Below are 8,872 nucleotides of genomic sequence, written 5' to 3' on the forward strand. Positions count from 1 at the left end.
CCCGCGTGAGTAAAGATGAACAATCGGAGGAAGTGCTACAGGGCTTATTTTTGCTGTTCATTGACAATCTCCACTTCCAGGTGAACAGCAGTCTTAGAAACATCTGAAAGTTAGTTGATGTTTCAATTCCACTGTGTGCTTCTGACTCTGGGTGGAAAAGAAGAGAAAGATGGTTTAGGCAAAACTTTAGGAATTACTTTATTTGCAGAACTGTCAAAACCAGAAAGAGCTGGCTGGCGATGTAGAAAGATTCACTTCATTGGAGGATTTTCAGCGGATGCTGGAGAACTTCTTGGAAACAACTTCTAGGCTTTCCTAAGCCCAGGATGTCAGAAAACTGGGACTGTAAGAAAACGATTATACTCACTGATTCTGTGATAAATTGCTGAAAGAGACCTTGTAGGAGGTGAGAAGGAGGGAAGACACAGAGCATCTGGTTTGTTAGAGAACTAGTAACCCTCCAGTTGCTGTGTGCCCATCTCATTTAAAATAGATAGTGGGAAAGGGAAATATCAGTACCTTTGAGATGACCTCCATGCAGTTAACATGTAGGAACAGCAAGATTAACTTCCTAAATTTCTCTTTATTCATTGTATGAGTATACAAAGTATGTGGCCCCTTTTTCTCTTGATTTCAAAATTATACACTCATATTTGAAACAGCATGATTTACAATATTGTTAATGATTGAGTTTCATGCATACATTTTTCCAAAACCAAACCCACATCTGAAGAACTCCATAGCGGATGTGCCTGCGTGCCCACTGCAGGACCTTGGTCTTGTCCTTGAGGTCCAGGGACTGCATGGGCCAGTTCTGCTGCTGCCCGAAGAGCTCCAGCAGGTTGTCATAGTTGGTGGTGAGCACCAGCGTGCTGCGCTCCATCAGGCTCAGGGTGAACTGCAGCACCAGCGGGTTCTGGCTGTGCTGCTCCAGGCTGTCGAACACCTCCATCAGGCAGTCCTGGAAGAAGTTCGGCTTGGTGTCGGCTTGGTGCCGCCCGTGCGAGGGGACATCTTCCGGATGAGGTTGTGGGCCACCACCAGCAGGTCCCTGTCCTTGGTCACCTTCCTGCGAACTCCGCGATGTCCCCGGGGTGCAGCACCTCCAGCTGCTCTGCCGCCTTGATGACTGCCTCAATGCAGCTACGCCAGGAGCACAGGGCGGGGATCCCGGGGGCCACCGCCGTGCTCACTCCCAGTCTCAATGACCAGCAGCAGCTCCTGTGGCTGCTTCCGAATGAGACTTTTTAAAAACTTTATTGATTTCTGTTCACTTCAATTTGCTGTCTTTTCCACAGAATCCATCTGGGAATCCTGCGGGCCTCAGCGCCTCGGTGGGCTGAGGGGAGCAGGTTGAGAGCCCAGGGGGACACAGCAGCCTCAGGAGCCGCTTCAGTCGCTGCCTCAGTCGCCTCAGTCACCTCAGACTCAGCCTCAGGAGCGTCAGGAGCCGCCTCAGTCGCCTCAGCTGAGTTTATCATGTCTGAGTTCATCATGTTGACCAAGACCATCGATGGTAACTCACAGTTCCAGAAGGCAGAATCTAAACGTTGGACATGGGAGTCTCTGGGTGGATGATTCCACAACGAAATAGACCACATCATATTCAATCTATGGTTTTGCCTGAATGATGTCACTGTTGTCCCAAAATTCCGAACGGGATCGGACCACCGTATCCTTCATGCAAAATTCTACTTCACAGAGCGGGGAGAAAGGGCTGCAACGTTTAAAAAGAGAACTCCCAGAATGACCACCAACTGGGAGCTCTTTGGCACTATTGCGGCAACATGGGAAGATGCCATTGTTGACAACATTGACGAGGAATACGATCGACTGGTTCAGCACCTCCATGATTGTGCGAGGAATGCCAAAAAGAGAGATAGCCACAAAAAAACGCCTGTCTTCCAAAACTCTTGAGCTTATTCGCCAGCGTGGTTTGGTGCATTCTTCAGGCAACCGCAAGCTAATGTCCGAGCTCGCAAAGCAGTGCAGAGATGCGATCAAGGAAGACCTCAAAGAGAGAAGAGCAGAAGTGCTGGTAGATGCGGCAGAAGCCAGGAAAAGTATTTGTAACGCCCGCCTATCCTTCGCCAGCTACAAGACCAAGATGACTGCCCTCCGACGTCCTGATGTATCTATCACATCCTCCAGAATGGCAACGGAGAAGATTATCCATGACTTCTACTCAAACCTCTTCGATAGCCATGTCCACTTGTTGACATACCAAATTCCACAGGATGGATATGTTGTTCCCAATGTTCTCCCTTCCAAAATCCTACATGCCATTTCATCGGTAAAGAAACGAACAGCACCCGGCCCAGACAAGGTCAGACCTGAACACCTGAAGAACCTGCCGTCAGTACTCATCAATACACTGGCTCGGCACTTCACTCGCTACCTGTCTGAATGCAAGGTTCCGTCCCAATGGAAAACCAGCAGGACCGTACTACTGTTCAAGAAGGGAGACATCCATGACATTGGCAACTATCGCCCAATCTGCCAACGTCTATCATCTACAAGTTCACTCGAGTCATCCTAAATAGGATTGGCAGAACACTAGATGAAGGACAACCATGCGAGCAAGCCGGGTTCTGCAGAGGATTCAGCACTATCGACCATATCCACATGATAACCAAGGGAGTTCAAGATGCCGCTCTGTTTAACGTTCATTGATTTAAAGAAGGCCTTTGATTCTGTTGAGATGGAAGCGATCATTGAAGCCCTAGTCAGTCAGGGCACTCAAGCCCAATACATCAAGATCCTCCATGAGCTGTATTGCGGATTCACTACCAGTATCTCACCATTCTACAAAGAAGTAATCATCCATGTCAAGAGAGGGGTTCGACAGGGTGATACCATTTCACCGAAACTCTTCAGTGCCACCCTCGAGAACATGCGATGACTGGAATGGGAAGGAATGGGAGTGAAGATAGATGGTCGGCAACTACACCACCTCCGCTTTGCTGATGACATTGTTTTAATAACACCAAACATCAGCCAAGCGGCACAAATGCTGACCGACTTTGAATGTGAGCGTGGAAAGGTAGGACTACAGCTGAATCTTACGAAGACAATGTTTATGAGAAACAGCCTCGTTCTTGATGCCCCATTCACTCTCAACGGAACGACCATCTCCAAAAGCAACAGCTATGTGTACCTAGGTCGAGAAGTCAACATGACAAATGATCTGGCACCCGAGCTGAGCAGGAGGAAGAGAGCGGCTTGGAACGCCTTCAAGAGCGTCGAAGAAATAGCTAAGAGGATGAAGAACCTCCAGCTCCAGGCACATCTCTTTGATTCCACTGTTCTTCCTGCATTAACATATGCCTCAGAGACCTGGGCACTACGCAAACAGGATGAGAACGCTATTCAGGTCTCTCAAAGAAGAATTGAAAGAGCTATGCTTGGAATATCACGTTTCACTCAAATGAGAGAAAGAATCCAGAGTTCCGACATCCGTCGAAGATCAGGAATCAGGGACGCTGTCTCATTTGCCAAGGTGTCAAAAATCAGATGGGCTGGTCATGTAATGAGATTTAAAGATGACAGCTGGACTAGAGCTGTTACTGACTGGATTGCATGGGATGTCAAAAGACCGCATGGCCGCCCACCTACCAGATGGTCAGACTTCTTCATCAAGATCATGAACAATTGGTTTGAGGCTCTTCATGTTCCTAGAGCGAACAGACGCCATTGGGCTACACTAGAACGCGACAGGGACAGATGGAGATGTTACTGGTGCCCGCTTGAGCAAATCGACGACTAACGGGAAGTTAAGTGATTAAGTGATTATATGACACCCACATCTAGCATGCCCACTTTCCTCCAACAATGCCCCCAGGACCACTCCTATTCCCAGGTAAACTCAGCTTGTAGACTAATTGTCCACTTCTGTTGACATTGGTAACTTGTTTCTCCATTATTATTTTTATTTCTACTCTACACAGGAGGGAGATCATTCTGTATCTATACTTTTCCAGTTGAATTACTTCACTCAATATGTTCTCTTCTAGTGCTATCTATGTAGCAGAAAATTGTAAAAGTTTATTCTTCTTATCATCAAATATATTATGTATGTATATTTTTATATGTGTATGCATATATATATATATGCACACACACAACAGTTTCTCTATCCAGTCATCTGTTCTTGGAGAGTTGGGTTGTCCTAGATCCTGAATATAGTGCATATTAAATTCATTATAGTGAATGCTATATTCATAGTGAATATAATATTTTCTATATTTACAATATTCACTACATTTGTTCATAGTAAATGTTATAGTAAGTCTGATGAATATAGGTACACAAATATCTTTTTGGAATAGAATTTTGGTCTCTTGGGATAGATGCCAAGAAGTGGAATTGCTGGCTCACATGAAAGTTTGATTCCAAGTTTTTTGAGAAGTGTAAATAAATATTGTTTTCCAAAAAGCTAAATTGGTAGATATTCCCATTAGCAATGAGTGAGTGTCCCTTTACTTGATTAAGTATCTAAACTTTTAAAAAAGTTGATTCCCAAGTGCTTGCTTTTATGAAGCACAGTTGTTAATGGTGAAACTGTTTCTATTTTATCTATCTTCTACTGCATTGGTTGCATAGGGAAAAGCCATAAATTTCTTATATTTTAATTTTTCTGCCTTATACTTTACTGTACAAGTTTGATTCTATTTTCTGTGGAATCTTTGGAATTCTGGTATTGTGTAACCTGAAAATAATTTGACTTCATTTTTTAAATATGGATACCCTTAATATATTTTTCTTATCTAATTGCTGTGGCAAGGATTTCCAATACTTTGTTAAATTATAGTGGAAAGTGGGCAGCCTTGTCTTGTGCCCGACCTTAGAGCAAGGTTTTCAATTATTCACCATTACATATGATGTTATCTGTGGTTTTGTGGTATATGGCTTTAATTATATTGACAAAAGCTTCTCTTTCCATTTTACTACGAATTTTTATTATAAGTGCATGTTTGGTCTTGTCAAATATGGTTTCTGCACCTATTGTTATGATTATGATGTACTTTTCATATTTACTTATATTGATAGAGTGTATTCTTTTATTGACTTGATTGACTGTTGTATATATTAAAGCTACCTTTTTAATCCCTGGTATAAGTGCTGCTTGATCATGGTGTATGATTTTTTGATGTATTGTTGAATTTAGTATGCTATTATTTTCATAAGGATGTTTGTGTCTAAATTGATCAGTCTACAGTTTTCTTTTTGTGTGGTGTCTCTGATTTTGGTATCAGGGTAATGTTTGCCTTATAGCAATTATTCATGAGGATCCCTGTTTCTTCAATCTTCTAGAATAGCCTGAGAAGGATTGGAAATCTTTCTTTAAAAGTTTAAAAGAATTAGCAGTAAATCTATCGGTGTCTGGGCTTTTGTTTAGGGGGAGGCTTTTGTTTATTATCAACATTCTTTCTTATAATTGGTCTATTAGGCACTATGTTTCCTTTTGCTTAAGACTTGGAAGGTAAGAAAAGTTTTAAAACTTATTTCTTCTAAGTTCTCCAATTATGTGGTATAAAGGTTTTCGTGAAAAGCATCTTGAATGTAATTAATAGTAATCCTTTGAATGTCTGTGGTATCTGTTGTAATTACTTTAATTCTGGTTCAGATCATAAGAGTTTCATCTCTTCCTTTATGCATCTAGCTAATGGTTCGCCAATCTTGCCAATTTTGTTTATTCTTTCAATACACAAATTCTTTTTTACTTTGGTTTTTGGGTCACACCCGGCGATGCACAGGGATCACTCCTGGGGTCACTCCTGGCTCTGCACTCAAGAATTACCCCTGACGGTGCTCAGGGCACCATATGGGATTCTGGGAATAGAACCTGGGTTGGCTGCATGCAAGGCAAATGCCCTACCCGCTGTGCTATCTCTCCAGCTCCTCAAAACACCAATTCTTGGTTTTGTTAATATTTTGAATTTTTGAGTATCCGTTTCATTAATTTATGCTCCCGGCTTTATTATTTACTTCCTTCTGATTACTTTGGATTCTATTTGTTGGTGTTTTTGTAGTAAATTAAGCTGTCGTTAGATTATATTTTTGGGCAATGTCTTGTTTTCTGATGAATTCTTGTGTTGCCATGAACATCCCTCGTAACATCATTTTTGCTGTATCCCATATATTTTGATAATTTGTGCCTTATTATTGTTTCCAGAAAAATTTTGATTTCTTTTTTAATTTCCTGTTAAATCTACTAGTGATCTTTCTAATAAAGGGCAATTTTGATGATTCAATTCAATTTATTTATTCATCCCTCAAGGTCTCACTTTATGATAACACAAAGCCCTCCCCATTTCATACACAAGGAATCCATGTTTGGTTTAAACTTTTTTATGTTTTTTTTTAACAGTCTTAGATATGCCAGACACAGTAACAACAAAAGTCTCCAATGGAGATGTTACTGGGCCCGCTCGAGCAAATCGACGATCAACGGGAGGGCCTTTACCTTTACCTTAGTGTTGAAAGGGAACTCCCAGGTAAAGTCTGCAAGACAAGGGGCCCCTTCTAATGATTCTTAAACAAGTGTGCCTACAGTTCAATGTAAAGGCTCCAAGATACAATACCACTTTGACTTTGCTGTGGCAGAGATTATCCATGCAACCCCAGGCATACAAAGGGAGCTTTTACTTTCCTCCCCAACCAACAAGACCAAGAGTCCCTGCCCACGAATGGCCTCTCTGGCTCCTGATCAAGCTGCTTAATGGCCATGATCCCAGAGACTCAGGAACAGATCTCAGAACCTAGCAGGTTTTGGCAGGAAATCTCTCCAGATTTAATTGTTAAAATTTCGGAATTTCAAAATTGCACAGCCACTACTGCAACCACATGACGTCATATATTATTCAAGACCAGCAATAAAAAACAAATGGTCTACTGTTGCCTTTTCGGCAGATCTGAGTGTTGGGGTAAAATCCCAAATAATAATGGTGGGTGTGGTGTCGAAATGTTGAATGTGACCAAAGTATAGAGAGAGTGATTTGGAAATCATCTGCCCCACACATAGGGGGAGGGTGTGGGATGGGGGTCTACTGGGGTTTTTGGAGGTGGAGAATGTGCACTCGTAAAAGTACAGGTGTTTCATTGTATTACCGAGACTTAAACCCGAAAGCTTTGTAACTGCTCTCACGGTGATTTAATAAATAAAATTATAAAAAATGGGGAAAAAAATAAGGTGGAGTTCATGCAAAATCCAATCGGCCTAATCAGTGGCTGAATAAATAGCAGTACTCCTACATAAAAAATAAACAAACAAACAAGGGGGGGCCTTTAAACCTGGGATTCAAGTAGAGTCAGTTGCGCACAAAGCATTCACCTTAAACACTGTACTGACTCTCCAGCCCCATTAATTGTTTATGAGCACAGAAATGTATATCTTCATTTGTTCATTGGGTCCTAAAATTATGTAGTTTGTCCTCCATATTTTTTTACTCAAGATGTATTCAATGTCTTTTAAGTATATTGTATTAAGGACAGAGTCATATCCATATCTGGAAAAAACCAAATACTATAATATTTTCTATGTCTTACATATAATCTTGACAGTGAAATCAGTGGGAAAAGAAGACTATTAATAATGTGAGAAATTATCTGCACATAATTCATCAGATAAAGGATTGAAATCTCAGATCTATAGAACACAGACAAAACTCACAACAAAATGTCTGGTAATTTTGTATCAATATTGCAAAGTATCAATATTACAAACCACAATGACCAGAGAGATAGAGACACAGAGAGAGAAGAAAAGTATCTGCCATAAAAAGGCAGGCAGGGGGTGGGGGGTGATGGGAGGGAGGGAGAGAGGGAGGGAACCTAGGGACGTTGGTGCTGGGAAATGTACACTGAATGGAGGGATGGGTGTTGTAATACTGAATGGAATGACTGAAATCTAATCATGAACAGTTTTGTAATAGTCTATCTCACCATGATTAAATGAAAATTTTTTTCCTTTTTGGGTCACACCTGGCGATGCACAGGGGTTACTCCTGGCTCTGCACTCAGGAATTATCCCTGGCGGTGCTCAGGGGACCATATGGGATGCTGGGAATCGAACCTGGGTTGGCCGTGTGCAAGGCAAACGCCCTACCCGCTGTGCTATCGCTCCAGCCTCAAAATGAAAAATTTTTTTAAAAAAGAAAATATAAGAAATTAATGGTTGAAAAATGCCCAGTGACCCATATATATATGTACATACATATATATTTATATATGTGATAAGGGAATGAACAGATGCTTCCCTTAAGGCTGGTCAACAGGCATATGAAAAAGTGTTAATTGTAACTCACAATTAGGAAAATGCAAATCATAACAACACTGACGTATCATGTCTCATCTGTGAAAATGTCACATATCAAAAAGTCTGGAAACAGCCAATGTCAGTGGGATTATGGTGAGAAAGAAACCTCATCCGCTGTTAGTGGGAATGTGGTCTGATTCAGCCTTTGTGGAAAGCAATATTGAGCTTTATACAAAAATAGGAGTAGAACTACCATACAATCCATAGATACAACATCTTGACATTTGTCCCCAAAATACAAAGCATAAATTAATATTTATTAAAATAATTTGTATTACAAATTATAATGGACATGTGAATACCTAGATCCATCGCCACACTAAGTACAATAGCCACGAAATGGAAATAACTCAGATGTCCTACTGTAGGATAACACTCTTTTGTCCTTCCTCAGGTAGCTTAGGTTTGTCAGGCCACACCCATCTAAGGACACTGAACTTGTATTGTAAGCAATGTCCTTTCTGTGTGGACACAGGAAGACAGTTAATATTATGCTTTGTAACTTGGGAGTTGATTGACTCCGAATAATATTTACTCCTGGGCATCTGATTTCTT

The 8,872-nt window shown here is 41.4% G+C and overlaps 1 pseudogene; it reads right to left on the reverse strand.

The window, feature by feature from the left end:
- Window positions 1-679: 679 nt before the first annotated feature.
- Window positions 680-1,308, reverse strand: LOC130027137 (protein FAM118A-like; annotated as a pseudogene).
- Between the last annotated feature and the right edge of the window lie 7,564 nt (window positions 1,309-8,872).

This window comes from Sorex fumeus, unplaced genomic scaffold, assembly GCF_029834395.1.
Source record: "Sorex fumeus unplaced genomic scaffold, SorFum_2.1 ptg000036l, whole genome shotgun sequence".
NCBI classification, from domain to species: domain Eukaryota; kingdom Metazoa; phylum Chordata; class Mammalia; order Eulipotyphla; family Soricidae; genus Sorex; species Sorex fumeus.